This window comes from Aotus nancymaae, unplaced genomic scaffold (assembly GCF_030222135.1).
Source record: "Aotus nancymaae isolate 86718 unplaced genomic scaffold, 86718_ANA_hifiasm-v0.15.2.pri h1tg000098l, whole genome shotgun sequence".
In the NCBI taxonomy this organism is placed as follows: Eukaryota; Metazoa; Chordata; class Mammalia; order Primates; family Aotidae; genus Aotus; species Aotus nancymaae.
The window spans coordinates 1,309,451-1,328,286 of record NW_026988513.1 but is presented as its reverse complement, the minus strand read 5'-3'; the positions used below and the strand labels follow the sequence as shown (position 1 = coordinate 1,328,286).

Sequence of the window (18,836 nt, the reverse complement as noted above, 5' to 3'; positions counted from 1 at the left end):
GGTATCCCTCTAACTAACACAGGTATCCCTCTAACTAACACAGGTATCACTCTAACACAGGTATCCCTCTAACTAACACAGGTATCACTCTAACACAGGTATCCCTCTAACTAACACAGGTATCACTCTAACACAGGTATCACTCTAACTAACACAGGTATCCCTCTAACTAACACAGGTATCACTCTAACACAGGTATCACTCTAACTAACACAGGTATCACTCTAACTAACACAGGTATCCCTCTAACTAACACAGGTATCACTCTAACACAGGTATCCCTCTAACTAACACAGGTATCCCTCTAACTAACACAGGTATCCCTCTAACTAACACAGGTATCCCTCTAACTAACACAGGTATCACTCTAACTAACACAGGTATCCCTCTAACTAACACAGGTATCCCTCTAACTAACACAGGTATCCCTCTAACTAACACAGGTATCCCTCTAACTAACACAGGTATCCCTCTAACTAACACAGGTATCCCTCTAACTAACACAGGTATCACTCTAACTAACACAGGTATCCCTCTAACTAACACAGGTATCACTCTAACTAACACAGGTATCACTCTTTGCACCTGGGTGGAGGCTTTTCGATCATACTTTTTGGTCATTTTTCTTGGTGTTTGTTGACTGTTGGTGAGTGGGGAATAAATTTGCAAGAGGCTGAGGTTGAACCTCATTTATTTGAAATTGTGAGTCACAGGATGCATGCTTCTCATCCACAGATTACTTCCTTCTAAGCAGTGATTCTCAGTTGAAAGGGATGGCACTCAGACACTGGGCATGAGCACTGGATGTTCCTGGCACCTAGTGGGTGGAGGCCAGAGATGCCACTAACCATCCTACAACATCCAGGTCAGGCCCCACAGTAGACAGTCACCCAGCCCAAACTGTCAACAGTACCACAGCTGAGCAACCTGCTCTAAAGGGATCCACTGGATGCGTGCAATGTTCCCACCACCCCAGGCTTCACTCTGATTGTCCCAAATGTCATCCTTCCATGTCACTCAGGTGGACTCAGGAGGAGGTCCTTCAGGAATCCTGCATGAGAAAACCATTCTGGCATTCAGTGCTGCTACAGCTGGGGTCTGGATGGCTTTCAATCTTCTCTTCTACAGGAGCATGTCTTTGCACGACAGCAAGGAAGCCAGAGCTGGCTAGCAGATTCCCCTGAGCCTCATTCGCATCATAAGCCCTTGCCATTGTGAAATGGGAACCTAAAAGAGAGTTGGATATTTAACTTTTGAAATTTGTTTGTTCGGTTCAGATCAATAGGTGGAATAGTTCCATATTACAATACATGCTTGGCCCCATATTGTCTGGAGAGCAGTAACTATGTATGGTGTACCTCGACCCCTTCTGGAGAGCACCTGTCACCTGCCACCGTCATAGCCTCCTGGCATAAGTCATCATGATTACTTTGGAGATCTGCTATCCTTGCCACAGTGAACTGGACCAAAGATTGGTGTCTGGCGTGAGGATGATCCAGAAGGGAGCCTGGAATAAGAGCGCCACTTAACATGAGTGCTTAATACAGATGACACAACGGCAGGAGCCCCCACATGCTCTGAGTTGGGGTGTCTGTGCTACACATAGAGGCAGATAGTTGAGAAACACAGTGAAGCCAGTGACAGAATCCATGAGCCTCAGAGGATCTCAGCAAGCAGAAGCACGCTGCAGAAAGAAGACCAACCTGGATGCATGCCGGTGAATCCCAGCTACCCAGAGCCAACACGGGCTCATGGGCAGGCGTTCAATTAATATGTGTTTAAAGAATAATTTAAGAATAAGGAGATGTTTGGCTGCAGCATCAGGACACTAAGAAGCAGAGACATAGGGGAGCTCTTGACCATAATGTTGGAGCTCAGTGTAGAAAGTGTCACCCACTGCTGAGTGGATGACAAGGTCATTTGATTCCTAGAGGTCTCATGTCCTGTACAATATGCTTGCCTGCCTGAGGCCAAGCTGGGCCACTGAAGGGGTTGCTTCCTGTTCTCTCTTTCTTACTTGTATAATTTTAAAATAAAATGACAGTAACCTAGATACTCTGAAACGTCTCTTAAAACCCCCCAAAAGTCCACAAGATCTTGTCAAGGTGGAAAGTAAGTAGAGACCTTGAACCTGGAGAGTTTTTTAAGCAAATGGAGGACGAGTGAAGCTAAGATGTGGAGTTGCCCCTGGGGTAAATGCTTCTAGTTAGTAACTTGGATTAATAATGGGACAAAATCTCTTACCAGGACTAAAAGCAAGAAAGAATATTGTTTGGATGCTTTTTTTCCCTCCTCTGCTCCAGCCACACTGTGCCTCTTGCCAGATAAAATACAAGAATTTCTGTACCTTCTCCTGCATGATATAAACAAGACCTAGGATTTGATGAGTTCTGTCTTAGATGAGACCGGGGACAGGCCGCAGCTCTGCCCAGCCCCATCCTGAATGAGTCAACATTAACTTGATCCACCCTATAATCAAAACATGATTTATTCTGGAGCCCCGAACCCGCAGCAAAACATTAGATAACAACCAGCCTATTAATAAGAGATGAAAGTGTTATTTTTAGATTAGGTTAACCTGGAAAAAGATTGACTCAATTTTGGCTTACTGAGACGACCAAGCTGTGTACATTAGTGGCTCATCTATTTATGTACTTAGCACTGCTCAAATTAACAGGCGCGTATCTACTCTCATAACACTGTGGTTTTCTGAAATGGGCGCTGATGTTCCACAAAGGTAAGAGTCACCTCTGTGAACACATGCATGTCTCTTTCCTCTTGTAACATTCCTGAAATCTCCTCCAAATGCTGTGCAGACTCAGGCCTTAAGAAACACTACAAATTCAACACCTGCTTCACTCCGACTATGGCTTCACACTGAGTTAGCATCTGCTCGTCCTTCTTTCCCATGTTCTTCGCGGGTGGGGAGGTGGTAAACATGGGCATGACACAGTGTAAGGATGACTGCTGCCGCCGGCTCTTGTTGTAAGATTTTAAATTAAGAATTCATTTCTCGATTCCCCATGGAGCTTACAAAGGAACGAGGAAGAATAATGGGAGCATTTTATCAGGAAAAAAAACAAAAACTCTTTCTACTCTTTAGAAAAAAGTAATAGCCCTGAAAATTATGTAGATGAGATCGTGTGCCCATTTTACAGACAGAAAAATTGAAACCAGAAGGCTCATGATGAGAAAGCAATTTTCTATTGGTTCTGGAATGAAAATCCAGTTTTTAAAATTTTAATTTCAGTACTCTAGCCTCAGTAATACCTGAGTAGGAAAAATGAGACCAAAGAAAAGAAATGGAACTTCCAACTCAAACTTCTTAACACAGAACTTCCATTTCTGGCACTGATGGAGTAACTTGCATCAATCCCATCATCTTGTCCTACATTTTACCCACAAAAGCTGCACAAAATACAAAACAAGGTGTTGAACGACAGCAGGGAATAACCAAGTCAGCCAGTGCTGGAGGCAACGATCCAGAGCAAAAGCCCCCACAGGGGAGTCCAACATCATTCCTTTTCTCTCTCCTTCGAGCATCTGCTACTTCCCAAACAACACTCTAACACAAAACCAGAGACTCAGAGCATTCAGGAGGCTTCACTTCAAAACCTGGAGTCTGGGACTACTGAGGCCTCAGAACTGGAGAAGCAAAGAATTTGGAGAAAAAGCACAAATAAGTGAACACATAGACCGAAAAACATAAGACACCCTGATAAGGTCTAACGGACACGTAATTAGAATTCCAGGAAAAGGGGCTCGGGAATAAAGGCGCACAAACAATACTTACAGAGGTACTGGGTGGAAATTTTCGCAAAATGCTTACAACATGAATCCGCAGATCTAAGAAGCTCTACAAGATTGAAGGAGAATAAATTCAGAAGGCAAAAAATACACACTGAGATACATCAGAGTGACATCTTGCTGAAAAACTCATGGGCACAATATGCTGAAAATACAAAAAACGGGGGAATCTTCAAAACAGCTGAGGGTGAGGACTGGAGGTAGCTGGGGAGGAGGACACCTCATAGTCAACGGAGCAACAGTTACACGGATAGCTGCTCTTTCAGAAGAAACGGCGCAATCTAGAAGATAATGGGATGGCATCTTTAAAATGCTGCAAATAATTGCCAAATTCTTCTTTTTTTTTTTTAATGAGACAGAGTCTTGCTCTGCCGCACAGGCTGGAGTGCAGTGGCACAATCTTGGCTCACTGCAACTTCTACCTCCTGGGTTCAAGTGATTCTCCTGCCTCAGCTTCCAGAGTAGCTGGGATTACAGGCACCCACCACCACACTCAGCTAATTTTCGTATTTTTAGTAGAGACCAGATTTCGCCAGGTTGGCCAGGCTGGTGCGAAATTCTAGATCTGGAAAAATATAAAGGGAAGGCCAAGTAACGCATTTTAGTCAAATGTATTGATAGAGAGTGTAGCAGACAGAGTTGTCAATGTACATTAAAAGCATTATTTGTGTCATACATTTTTCTGCTAATGCATATGCTCTTTCCCACCAGATTACAGGCCTGCAAGGAAATAGACAAGATAAGAAACAGTAAATTAGTTTTAAGAACAATCGACCAATGCCTCTCAGGGTTTCCCTTGTTCCAATTCACAGCTTTCAGCCAACTTTAGCTTTGTCTTCAAAATATAAAATGCAGTGCCTAAGAACTGTCTCTGTGTAAGTAAACTTCTTGGCTAATTTCAAAACATGAGAAAAACTAATTTAAGTATTTTACCTGGCACCACACAGCAGCTGAAGGAGGAAGGGACTGGCCTTGCCCTCCCCTCTGCCTCGTGTTCCTGATTACATTCCTGATTACACTCCTCAATCCCGTGTGGGACAGAGATGCACCAAGGTGAGGTGTGGAGCTGTGGGGAGGCAGGAATAATTTTTTTAGGTACTGACTAGAGAGGCGTATGTTGAGACTGTATCTAACAACATAATCAGCACTTTTCTTTTTTTTTTTTTTTTGAGACGGAGTTTCGCTCTTGTTACCCAGGCTGGAGTGCAATGGCTCGATCTCGTCTCACCGCAACCTCCGCCTCCTGGGTTCAGGCAATTCTCCTGCCTCAGCCTCCTGAGTAGCTGGGATTACAGGCACACGCCACCATGCCCAGCTAATTTTTTGCATTTTTAGTAGAGACGGGATTTCACCATGTTATCTCTTGACCTTGTGATCCACCGACCTCGGCCTCCCAAAGTGCTGGAAGCACCTTTCTTAATAAAGTTTGTGGAGTGTAAAAAAAGATCATGTGTTTGGGCATCAAATCGATTTTTCAGATTACTCTCTGAATCCATCAGTTTCAGGTGGCTTTTTTTTTTTTTTTTGAGATGGAGTCTTGCTGTCTCGCCCAGGTTAGAGTGCAGTGGCACAATCCCGGCTCCCTGCACTCCCGGTTCCGTCTCCCGGGTTCAAGCAATTCTCCTGCCTCAGCCTTCCAAGTAGCTGGGACTACAGGCATCTGCCACCACACCCAGGTAATTTTTTGTATTTTTAGTATACACAGGTTTTCGCCATGTTGGCCGGGCTGGTCTTGAACTCCTGGCCTCAGGTGATCCACCCGCCTCAGCTTTCCAAAGCTGAGGATTACAGGTGTGAACCATTATGCCCAGGCCAGTGGTGTGTTCTTGAGAAAAATATTTAACCCTTTTCAGGTTTCTTTTCCTCATTTTTTTCCTTTTTTTTTCATGTGTGAGACAGGGTGTTGCTCTGTTTCCCAGGCTGGAGTGCAGTGGTGCAATCACGGCTCATTGCAGCCTCAACCTCCTGGGCTTAAGCAATCCTCCAGCCTCAGCCTCCAAAGTAGCAGGAACTATAAGTGTATGGCACACACGTGGCTAAATTCCTTAAAAGATTTTTGTCGAGATGGAATCACTGTATTTTTTCCCATCTTTTAGATGAGAATACTGGCACCTATCTCAAAGACTTGTGAAGATTAATTGAGATAATGAATACATGCCCAGTACAGTGCGTGACTCAAAGTTGACACTGAAAATAGTAGGCATTATTTTTATTATATGTCACTCCAAGCAGAAGGAAGGTACTGAATGACAAAGCATTCAGTGGGAAATAATATTGGATAAGTCCACTGTCACTCAGAATGGTGAGGAATATGGCTGGGTACTAAGGAAAGCATTATGTTATTTATACAGGCTGATTTCTCTATTTTGTGGGCTGTGAAATTTGGTTGCTTTAGAGATAGGATGGTTATCAGACATCAGTGAAAATAAACACACTGTGAGAATTTATAGGAAAATACATTTAATTAAGTGCCATCTGAGCCACCCAAACTGTGAACAAGGATTCTGGCAACAAAGGGTTACTGTTGCCAAGTTCCTGCCAGGCGTTATTTTCCTAAGTTAGTGTGTTGGCAGTGGTGGTGGTGGTGGCGGTGTTTTTTCTGCCCAAAACCTAAACAAAGAATTCCCGATGCCAACATGGAATGAGAAAGCCTCATCACCATAGACCAAAAGTCTCCCAAAGTCCAAAGAAGATTGGAAAATCCTTTAAAAATATTGCATTTGGATGGAGGAAGGCGGTGGGTACCACAGGAAATGTAAAGAAGGAAATAATGGCTATTAAACCTTAGGGTAAATTCTTTGAGGATATTAACTCATTTCTTAACACTTAGAACGTGCTTACCTCCACCTGCAAGGAAGAACACCAGTGCAAGGCCTGTGCAAAGTACAAGGTTCTCACTAAGTGCTAGCTGAACTGAGCAAACTGACCCCCAGAGCAGAGAGTAAGCACACGGAAATGACATCAGCAACAATAACCAACTCGTGAAGCACTTCTGCATGTTTCCGTCTCTGTGTTAAGCACTTCATGTGTATCATCAGATTTAACGCTGCAACACCCCATGACAGCCTCATTTCAACCTCGATTTTTAGCTGTGGAAATTCAGTCTCAGAGAGGTTAAAGCCTATGCCTTTCATCACAGAGCTAGTCAGACACAGAGCTAGGATCGACCCAGGTCCGTCTGACTTCCACCGTCGTATTCTACCACTGCACTGAGAAACGTGAGCGAAGTCCTAAAAACGCCACCATCACATCAATAGGTTACTAAAACAAAATGTGTGAGATTAAGCTTGGCCAACAGAGGAACTCTGACCGACGCGAAGCTACAGTTAAGAAACTCAGGAAGATACGTGCTGTGTTGGGAAATCACAGGACATTCTATGTAACAAAGTTCAATGTTATGGGGTTAAAAATAAAGCAAGCAACAAGCCGGTGAGGGCCACGTGTGTAACGGAGCCTCCCCATTTCCACTAGAGGAGCCGAGTGTGCAGGGATGTGGTGCAGCGCCTCGTGCAGCCTTATGCGCGGATGCAGTTTGCACACCCTTCTTTCTCCTTATGTAATAGAAAAAAAATGCGGACAGACAAGTTTAAAGGATAAATGTAAACGTTGTTTAATTGTTAAATATTCTTATAGCTATCAGATGTATGACAAAGACAGTGCCAGAGGTCACGTTTCCATAACTCCTTAGAAAAAGAAACTACTAAGTAAAGATCCGGAAAGCATCTAATTATAGGCTGACCCATGAGAGTGACCTGCCTCCATCCCAGGTGTCCAGCATGCTTTAGCCCTATCCTTTATAAGCTGAAGACTGCTGTATCACTCCCAAAGTCTCTACTGAGCTGCAAAACCATATATCCAATTAGCTTTTAGATGGCTCCAGCTACATGTCACAGAGTTCAAATTCAATATATCAAAAATATCCAAAATTGAGCTCATAATCTTGTAGTCCAGATACATTCTTTCTTTGGTATCCCTTATTCCAGTGAATAGCCCAGGTATTCTTACAGCCATTCACGCTAGACACCCAAGGGTCAGCTCGGACTTGGACTCCCCTCTATCTTCTTCTCTCTACAACTCAGTTCTCTCAGATTCGCCTTTGCATATTTCCTGATTTCATCTTTCTCCTTCTCTCTCTCTCCCTCCACCCAGAAGTGGTACCTTTAGTTCATCATTATTTCTCATCTGAGTTAAACCAAGTTCCCCAGTTATTCTCCCTCTAGTCTTGTTCCAACATAATCCATTTTCCACTCTGCATCCAGAATGGTCTTTATGAAATCTAATCTGGTCCTTTCACCCCATTGACTCTAGACACTTCTGTATAAAGTCCCAAAGTCTTCACATGCCATACAAGATCCTTCATGATCTGTTACCTCCCCTCCTCTCCATTTTTGACCCCTGTCCTTCCTACCCTGTGCCTCCACAATCGAGTCAAAGCAAACTCCACACTTATCTCAAATGGCCTTCACTCTCATCTCTGTGCTTATTCTCCCATACCTGTCACACCCCTTCCCTGCTATCCGTGGTAAGGTCTCTTCTAGGATATGTGGACTCGGTCCTCATCGCCTTCCAGTGACACACTGTGCCCCTCTGTCGTGGTTCTTACCATATCGTGTTGTGATCATCTTCAAAGCTAGCATCCCAAAAATCAGACATGGATTACTCATCTTTGTATCTATTACCTAGTAGAGTCCATGCCATAACAGGTAGTTAATAAAAGTTTGTGGAATGAATTAATCTAGAAAAGAAAAAAGGAAAGCAAAAAGGGACGCCATATGTTAGGGAGAGCTTATTTATAGGTACATTTAACAATTGTGAGACACCGATGATCTATTACATTTCCAGAGTTTGAGACTTCAGCAGGGGACTAAGAGGAATAAAGGGAACCCTGATCTCAAAGATTTAAATAACATAAGGATCATAATTGAAATAGTTAATTGCCTAAAGGGACAAATATATTCATCAACTGAAGTGTAAACTAATCCATAAATATCCCAGGTCCAATAGTGTCTGGCATAAAGCCTTGGAAGAAATGAACATACCCTGCACTGCGCTCTGGTGGTAACCCTTGACAAAAAGTGACACCAGTCTACTGGAACTTTCCTCCATGCACAACAATTTCAGCCGCAAAAGAAGCAGTGGTAAAAACAATAATCATGAAAGATAAATACATAAGGGAAAAATGGATGGATGGATGAAGAGATAGATGATGGATGGACAGAGAGATGGATAGATAAGATAGAATAAATAGATGATTGATAAATAGATGATGGATAGATAAGTGATGGATAGTGATAGGTAGATTAAATAGATAATAGGTTAGATAGGTAGATAGATAGATTAAATAGATAATAAATGATGGCTAGGTAGGTGATAGATACATAGATAGATACATAGACAGACAGACAGACAGACAGGCTAGCCATAGCTCTTTTGCTGGTGAAGCTGCTTTGGCAGAGCACTGTTGCCAAAACAAATGCAGGCAAAAAATGTGGACATTTGGAAGGTGGAAACCAATGGACTGTCAGTGGGATCAGCTAAAAAGAAATGTATGGTCTGATCCCACAGAGGGGTGATGTCTGTGGAGGACCAGCCACCTCGTGCAAAAGCTGGGAAGAATGAGAGGAAATACTAGACTAGAACTAAACAAGTGATGAGAAAAACAGAAGATGGTGAAGATGAGGATCTAAGGTAACAGCAGCAAGGGTGTCGGCCATTAGCAAAACCAGAGCAGAGAGAAAAGATATATTCACACCGAAATTAGAGAAGAGAATGCTGCATTAGTCCCAGAGACACAGATGTGGAAACAGCTCAACACTCAGGACTTGCACTTCTGGCCACGATGAAGTAACAGGGATCAGATTCACCCTCTTACCTTAAACAACAACAAATGGAAACCATTTTAAATAATCTCAGACACTAGACAAGAGGCAGCAGAGGACCGTGATACCTGCGAAAACGGGAACAAACAAGGTGAGCCCTGAGATGCTCTGGCTTATCAAGTGAGAGCGTTTTCAGTTAAGTGATGGTGCAGAAAGAGCCTAAACAAAGCCCTGTGGTTTGTGGACACAGGTGAGAATTCAGGGATGTCATGCTGGCTAACCCTGCAGAGGAGAGTAGTGGAGAAAAGAGAGCTTCACAGGAAAGAGCTGCACAGAGAGACCTACACAGAAGGAGAGCCTGGAGATGGAAAGGGGGTTCTCCTACTCTTCAGCTGAGTACTGGTCAGGGCAGGGATGTGAAGAAGCTTCACGAGGAGTGAGCAGGAACACTCCCTGCGCTACAGGGGGCAAAGAACGTTGATGTTCCCATAGCCAGAATGGAGAAAGCTTGTAATACATGGGGCACTGCGTATCCTCAAAAGGGAAAAAGTACCCCAGACCAGATTCTTTTGTGGTTCATAAGTGCAATTGGGTTTTTTGCTCATGTCTGAGATGTGCCTTTCTCAAACCTTGTTATGACATCAGCACATCATCCGTCTGACATGGAAAAAAAACCATCCCTGCACCAAAGGCTGCTCTGGTTCCATCTAACCATGCTTGAAAGCAAACTTCAAAAACATCAGCTGATTCCAAGCAACTTAACTGTGTCCCGGAACAAAGGCCGAGAATATTTAAAAGAATACAAAAATATCTGACATCCAACAAGATAAAAATTATGTCTTGCCATCCACTCAGAAATTACCAGACATGCAAAGTAGCCTGGGAACATAATGGATAATGAGGCAGAGGGAAACTGATCAACATAAACTGATCCAGAAATGACATAGATGAAGGAGTTAGTAGACAAGGACGTCAAAACAGTTATAACTACATTCCATATGTTCAAGAAGGTGGAGAAAAATGTGAGCATATTAAGGATATAAAAAGATATTTAAAAACAGCCTTAAAGTTGAGAGAGGAGAGGCTGGCTGCGGTGGCTCATGCCTGTAATCTCAACACTTTGGGAGGCCAAGGCCGGCAGATCATGAGGTCAGGAGTTCGAGACCAGCCTGGTCAACATGGTGAAACCCCCCTCTACTAAAGATACAAAAAATTACCCGGATGTGGTGGTGTACACTTGTAATCCTAGCTACTCACGAGGCTGAGGCAGGAGAATCACTTGAATGGGGGAGGCAGAGGTTGCAGTGAACTGAGATAGCGCCATTGCACTCCAGTCTGGGTGACAGAGTGAGACTCCATCTCAAAAAAAAAAAAAGTTGGGAGAGGAGCACCTCAAAGTTTGAGGTGTCTCTGATCTGTTAAAAACAAGGTAGAAACATCTACTTTCCTTATCTAGTGTGATCATACCAGGTACTTTCCAAACAAGTAGACTTTTGAGAATGAAAGTCGTGCTGTTAATAATGAGCTTGGAACCATCAGCAGAAACGGAGACTTCTTTGGGTTGATTGTGACATGACGAGGCCAGCATTTCCTCCCAAAGCTTAACAACATTTAACAGTGTGTAGGGCATGATCACCACCGCCAGCTGACATTATGAAGTTTCAGTCTTTAAAGAGATGGCCTCTGCCTCTGGAAACTCTCAGCTGTGGCTACTAATGCACACCACATCTCTCCATAGTGACTTTGTCCTTTGCAGTCCTCTCCATTCAATCCACGGCTGACTCTGGCCTCTCTCTACTGTGTTGTGCCTGACTCTTCCACTGAGAGTCTTGGGCTCAGTCTTTACGATCCTTGACCCAATCAAACTTAGCTGACCCTAGTCTTGACCCCACAGGACCATGCTGCTACTGGTCAATGGTAGCTAAAATGAAAGAGTTGTGGAAGAGTTAATGAGTTACCCCTCCTTGGTAAGGAACTTACAGTAAAGCCACCACTACCTTCCTGGCTTTGCACGACAGCCCTCCAGTGATACCAAACCAAGTTTGCCTAAGTATTGGCAACCCCTGTCAAGTGGGATCTGTAAATACTCTAAATTATTTGTCCAAGCGAGTCAAAATATTCAGGGTGCCAAAGAGAAAGACGACTGCTTGGAAGGTAAGTGACAAGTCTTGTGGCATCTTCGAGTCCCGATCCTGTGGGGAGAAATTTCAGTCCAAAGACACAGAAAGAAAAGACCCTGGGTGTGCTGGGGACTGGAGTTCCTCCCTTTATTTCTACAAGCCTCTCCTCCGGTGAATAAAGCGATGATCACAGATCCTGACTTCATGTTATGACCTGATTGAAGCCCAGACCCAAACCTGTCCTGGAGCATGTGATAAAGCAGATGAGCCTGGAGCTGAGTTGTCACCACCTTCTCAAACACTGCCATCTTAATTAAAAAATAATAAGCTATACTTTTGCCAAGGATTCAGATGAAACATCAAAAGGGCGGAAAAGGGTGTCTTTCTTTCAGTTAAAGGGCAGGTTCGAGATTGGGGGATAAGAGGGGAAAATCAGGTGGAGATGACTCCAGAGATGGACCAAAGCTGAAGCTCATCCCCAATGAGGGGACCTTTCCCATTTTGGAGAGAGGTTGCACTGTAATGATGACCATGAGCATAAGCAAGTCTCTTCTCACCATTTCTCAACCTTATCTTTGAAAACAGGCCTGTCCCAGCATGTGGAGAAAACATACAAAGCATGTTGCACTCAGATATGAATCTGAATGCTGTGGAAAACAGCCAAACAAGTGGCATCTTCTCTGCCACTGACAATCCTTTGCATCCCTCTGCTCCTTGTGGGTAAATGAGAGATGGAACTCAGCCTTGGCTCGTAGCAGAAAACAATTGTAACCCAGGGTGCCTCTACACTGGTGGGGAAATGTCCAAGTGCTTGATCGTCGATGCAGGAAAAAATGTCTGATTTGTTGGCATCAGACCTAGTCTTCAGATGGGAAAACTAATAAACATCAACCCTGAAGACAAGAGACAAACATTCGTTCTCCAGAAATATACTGACAGTGATCTTACAGTCCTTCAAACATTGGGGCCTTTAAAATAAACAGACTTTTGTAAAATGTCTAATTAACAGCTAAAGGTTTTAAGTGAAGACTGGAATATTGAGAAGACAAATGATTGGATTTCATTTATCTTCAATGCTCTAAATTTTTGCTACTTCCATCTTGGCCTATAGGATGAACACATCCTGGGAACTTAGGCTAGCCCAGTCAGAACCAGGAGCAACTCAACCAGCAGACGAAGTTGAATAATGACTCTCACCCAAACCTCCCTTCACTTTGGTGCCCAGAATTTGGTTGTGTAAAACATTCAGACATCCGTGCTTCTCCAGTTAGAATGGGCTTTACGTCTATAGCTATGCACAGGTAAACCAGGAGATTCGAATCTATACGACATACCTGGAGCATCTTTTTTCAGCAAGTTTCACTTGAAGATTTAGGGGAAGGGGTGTTAAGAAATGTTCTTTTACTTTAAGAGCAAGTCCAATGCTTTCAATATTAAAGTAAGAATGACTTATAGGACTATGCCTAATTTGCAAGAAATTTGAATGTAAAACACAAGACTTCTTGGTATTTTACTTTATGATGGGGTTTTGGGGTCCTGATCTGTAATCTTTCTGCAATATCAACACAGCCTTTCCATTTCAGTCTAGAAGTCTGGTCCACACTGCCCTAGGTAGATGGTGAAGCTCTGAAGAACATGCGCCTTACAATTGCTCCTGGTTCATTTGTCATTGTTCAACATAAATCGCAGAGACGCCCGAGAGAACCAAGCATCACCAACAGTGACTGATATGGTTTGGCTGTGTCCCCACCCAAATCTCATCTTGAACTGTAATCCCCATAATCCCCACAAGTCGTGGAAAGGACCAGGTGGGAGGTAACTGAATCACTGGGGCAGTTTCCCCCATGCTGTTCTTGTGATAGTGAGAGTTCTCACGAGATCTGATGGCTTTATAAGCATCGGGCATTTCCCTGCTTGCATTCATTCTCTCTCCTGCCACCCTGTGAAGAGGTGCCTTCTGCCACGATTGTAAGATTCCCCAGCCATGCAGAATTATGAGTCAATTAACATCTTTTCTTTATAAATTACCCAGACTTGAGTATTTCTTCATAGCAGTATGAGAACATATGAATACAGTGACCAGTTATGGACGAGAAGCGCCCGACTGCACAATCTTATCAATTTCATAACACCAGGTCTCACAGAAATGGTATGGAGATGTCTCAAGATCAAATCAGAAAATCATGACTCCATGAGGAGCCAGGCACAGTGACTCCCACCTGTAATCCCAGCTACTCAGGAGGCTGAGCAGGAGGATCACTTGAGCCCAGGAATTCAAGGCTACAGTGAGCTATGATCACACTACTGCCCTCCAACCTGAGTGATAGAGGGAGACCCCCATCTCTTAAATATATATATGTGAGTGTAGAGATATTTATTTTGCTCGTGAACTTATCCACCAAGCATATAGAATAGTCTAGCTTACAGTACCTGCTTTGTAAACATATGTTGAAAACTGATTGCATATGCTACTTTCCCAAACATTATTTTCTAATTATCTTCCCAAATGAGTAGTTAGATGAAAATCAGCTGTCTCTTGTACCATTCTACATTTAGAAGGAATCAAAGGTATGCTATAAGGAATGGGGAGTGTGAGTAACTAGCTCGAAGGAAGAAAGTAAGCAAGGTTTTCAGTGTTTGTGGATGGATATATAGACATCCTGTCCCCCTTGGAGTCATTGGGAATTTGGCATCATTTCCCAGAGCCAATAACTTGTCCTGTTGAGAAGCCTGTTCCTTGCTTCATCAGCCACTTAACAACTCCTCTGCTCGGCAGTGACACTCCCTTTCATCCACTCCTGACGAGGTTGTTTCCTGCCTGGCTGAACCAGGGGCTTAGCTGGAAGTAACCTGGCCAAGATTTAACCAGGATAAGACTGAAGCTGGGTGCCTGAACTGAGGAAGCAGGAGTGACCTCTTCCATGTATAGATGGGATGCATTTAACCCTTGCCATTGACAGTGACAGCATTAGGTCATGATGGAAGCAAGGTGAGGACAGAACTGTGGGCTAGAATCCAGGACACCTGGGTGCCAGTGCTGGCTTCTGCAACACATATCTGGGGCTATTAGGAGGATCAAAGCTTTGGGGAGGGGGCAAGCAGGGGATCTGAGGGAAGTTTTATTTTCCTCATCTGGAAAATGATGAGATTGGAACTGATCATCTCCAAGGTCCTTTCAGCTCTAATTTAATGTTGCTCCAGGCATCTCTGAGGATTTCTGAAATAGCCTGAATACCATCTGTACTGGTGTGGATGGAGGTCACTACCTCTTCTTCCAAATGCTGGCCGAGGTGACTCTCCGGTGGATTAACCAGAACCACAATTGGTGAAGAAGCTGAGGCTTGGTGCTGATGGCAGATGCCAAGAAAGTGCAGCACAACCTGTCTGCAACACTGTTGAAGATGCTTAGCCCAGCCGTGCCTGCCAGTGTCGAGAGAGGGCCTGGGTGCCAGGCTGCCGTCGAGGGCCGGAGAGGAGCCTCCACAGCATGGTACATCTGCAGGGAATGGGAAGTCACAAAACTCCCCAAAGACACCTTGAAGGATTCTGGTTGGCCAACCAAGCACCAGGTGGTTTGTTTATGGGGTAGGAAAGTATAAGTGGATGAACCAGGGCCTTGGGAGAAATCCACTCCAAAGTGAGCCCGAATGAAAGACCATCTGGAAGAGCAGCTGAGAACACGCTGATGAACGAAGGAGGAGAAGGCATGCCCCTCAGACATCAATGCATATTAGAAAGGTGCAGGGGTCAGGATGGCGTGATACTGGAGTGAGAATCAATAATAAATCAACTGAACAGAATAAAGTAGAAGATCAGACCCAAATACATAGAAATATAAATACAAATGATTGCTACACATACAGTAAAAGTTTGATTTTAAAATTAGAAGGGAGAATAGATTCTTTATATAGGGCTGTATTCCTAACTCACACCATATACCAAAATAAATTTCAAATAGACTGCAGAGTGGCACACTGCAAATCACCAATAAAATAATTTGAAAGCGATATAACTAAATACTTAGCCAATCGCTGTCAAGGGACAGTGTTTCTAAGAATACGCACAAAAAAAGATATAATAAAGGAAAGACTGCTACGTAGAACTATAAGAAAATTAGAAATTCTCTCTATAAAAAGGAGCATTAACTAAATTAAAAGATGAACAATAAACCAGGAGGAGAGAAGTTAAAACAATTTTACAGGCAAGTGGTTAAAATACTACGTAAGGGGCTTTTCACAAGTCGGTCTGCCTATTACTAGCTATGTGACTTTGGATGGGTCATTTAATTTCACAAACTTCCGTCATTTTAATGGGGATAATAATCAAATCTATTTCAGAGGACTGCAAGGATTAAAAAAGAAAATACATGAAAACTAGCACAGTAAAGGCTTACTAAACGTTGGCTGTCATTATTATCACAAGTATTATATCATTCATTAGTATAATAAAAGAATACATAATGATATTCATATTTAGAGATAATAAATAAATTATTATTACTAAATACCACAAGGTAATTAGGAACAAAAACTTGGAAAGGCAATTCAAACCAGAAGAATACAAACGGCAAACAAATGAAATGGGATCTGCCCATCAGCTATCAAAACAGGTGTATTTTTAAAACAATATTTTTAAATAATAACACACAGAGTATAGGGAATATTCTCATACCTGATTGGTGTAAGTAAACTTTAGCATAATCTTCCTGGAGGGTGGTTTGTATAAAACAATATTTATATCATTTGACCTAATAATTCTACTTCTTTATCTAAGGAAACAATCAGATATACACCAAATAAAAAGGTATATCAAGATTATTCATCATAATAGCAAATACCAGAAGCGGGGCTCAACAAAGGAATGTTTATTCCATCCATGCAATGAAGTTTTATCTAGCCACTGAAAATCGAGTTGCAGAAAAATATTTAGAAGCATGGGAACATGTTTACCATATTTGTTCAATGAAAAAAAGTAAGCTAAATATCTGTTCTATATTTTATCTCAGTTTTATTTTAAAAATGAATTTTATAATACAGAAAAGGATCTATATAAATAAATATAAATTTGTTTATATAAATAATGACTGCTACCCATACAATAAAAGTTTGATTTTGTACTCATGTATATATATGAAACAAATAAATACACTTTTATATCTAGGTGGTAGAAACGCTAGTGATTTTATATTTTATTTGTGCTGCAGAATTTTCTGAAATTCTTACTATTTATGTGTATCACTTTTAATTAGAAAAAAATGCAACAAATAGTATTTTAATAGCACTTGACGTCACTTTCCTCCTTATCTCATATTACTTTCCAAGCTATTACTTTTCTCTCAAGTTGGAAATCAAGAAAGACAGTAAATGACCCAAGTTGAGGATCTAATGTGCACCTGACCTAAGGCACAAGTGCATCTCCAGAGAGTCTCTCTCTCTCTCTCTGGTGTAAATTGTTGTTTAACGCACACGATCGTGCTGACTACCTCCTCCACTTTTTTCTCCTTCCCCTCCTTTTCAGGAAGTAGATGCCTATGCATAGAGTTTGGGATTTGGAGGCTCACAATCCTAAGCCAGAACCCCAACTCTATGTCTTCCTTAGCCTTGGGCTCAGTGTTGTAAATGGAGCATGGGCTTGAAAAGAACTTTGAGAGTTTACATGCAAGAAAAGGGCTTGTGATGTAGGCGATCTAGGGCATTTGGATTTTCTTCTTTCACTAGTGGACCTAAAGGAAGCTTCTAAATCAGAAGAGCAATAAGACCTTAGCAAAGTGTAGCTTAGCGAAGTATCTCTAGCAGCAGTCTTGAAGAAAGACAGAAATAGGAGGAGGACTCTGGTAACTGCTGAATAGTTCAACAAAGAGGATGAGGAATGGATCCAAGATGCCATGACTGAAGTGAAGATGTTGGATTCATACCATGAGCATGGGTATGTCCTCAAATGTGAAAGGAGAGAGAGAGGAGCTAGTGACCAGTCTTAGATTTTTTGCTGAGGGAATTACTGGGGTTCAATCACTGTCAACCCACTATCCACTCACCTATCTTCTTTGCTTTTTATTTATTTATTTATTTATTTATTTATTTATTTTGAGACGGAGTTTCGCTCTTGTTACCCAGGCTGGAGTGCAATGGCGCGATCTCGGCTCACCGCAACCTCCGCCTCCTGGGTTCAGGCAATTCTCCTGCCTCAGCCTCCCGAGTAGCTGGGATTACAGGCACGCGCCATCATGCCCAGCTAATTTTTTGTATTTTTAGTAGAGACGGGGTTTCACCATGTTGACCAGGATGGTCTCGATCTCTTTGACCTCGTGATCCACCCGCCTCGGCCTCCCAAAGTGCTGGGATTACAGGCGTGAGCCACCGCGCCTGGTCCTTTGCTTTTTATTTTACTGATTTATTCAATTTACTTTTAATTGACAAAAATTTTACGTATCTATTATGTAGAAGATTATGTTTTGATATATGTATAGATTGTGGAATGACTAAATCAAACTAATTAATACATACATTATCTCACCTACTTATTTTTGTGGTGAGAACACTTAAAATGGACTCAGCAGTGTTTAAGAATACAACACACTGTTAGTAACAATGGTATTGCCAATTGGTTATACTCACCATGTTTACCCATATTTTTTTTAGTTACAGGACCCCAGTTTCTTTCAGGGCAGCACAGATTTCCCAGCCTCTCCTGCAACTCAGGGGTGTCAATCAGATACACATAGAGGTTGCTAGATGGGACTTCTGGGAGAGTTCCTTAAAAGAAAGTGGTGTGCATATTTGCTGCCTTCCTACTCCTTTCTTCTACATTCTAACTGGAAACTCGATGCAATGGCCAGAGCTCCAAAAACCATCTTTAATCAAGAGATAGTATTGTGGATGGAATCCATATTTTAGGGGTAATGAAAGAGAAAAAATGGAAGTATCCTGGGTTCCCAAAGACCACTAAGCCTTTGTACTAGCCCTGGTTTTCCTTTGTCCGAATGGCTTTCATGTTAAAAATAAATCTCTGTTGGATTGAGCCAACTGTATTAGCCATCTGTTAAGTGCTAATTTAGTCATTAACTAATATGAAGAAGACAGGGAGCAGGAAA

At 42.5% G+C, this 18,836-nt stretch overlaps 2 long non-coding RNA genes and 1 other non-coding gene across 3 annotated transcripts in view; 1 reads left to right on the top strand and 2 right to left on the bottom strand.

The window, feature by feature from the left end:
• LOC105725734 (uncharacterized) overlaps positions 1-18,836 on the bottom strand; it is a 142,276-nt gene that overhangs the window by 5,958 nt on the left and 117,482 nt on the right. The window lies entirely within an intron of this gene.
• Positions 681-4,838, bottom strand: LOC105725735 (uncharacterized). The gene is made up of 3 exons (XR_001109351.2): positions 3,794-4,838; positions 1,359-1,507; positions 681-1,227 (listed from the first exon to the last, which is right to left on the bottom strand). It is a non-coding gene; the product is annotated as an uncharacterized LOC105725735 (long non-coding RNA).
• On the top strand, positions 10,190-10,289 carry LOC135271925 (small nucleolar RNA U13). The gene has a single exon (XR_010340051.1). It is a non-coding gene; the product is annotated as a small nucleolar RNA U13 (small nucleolar RNA).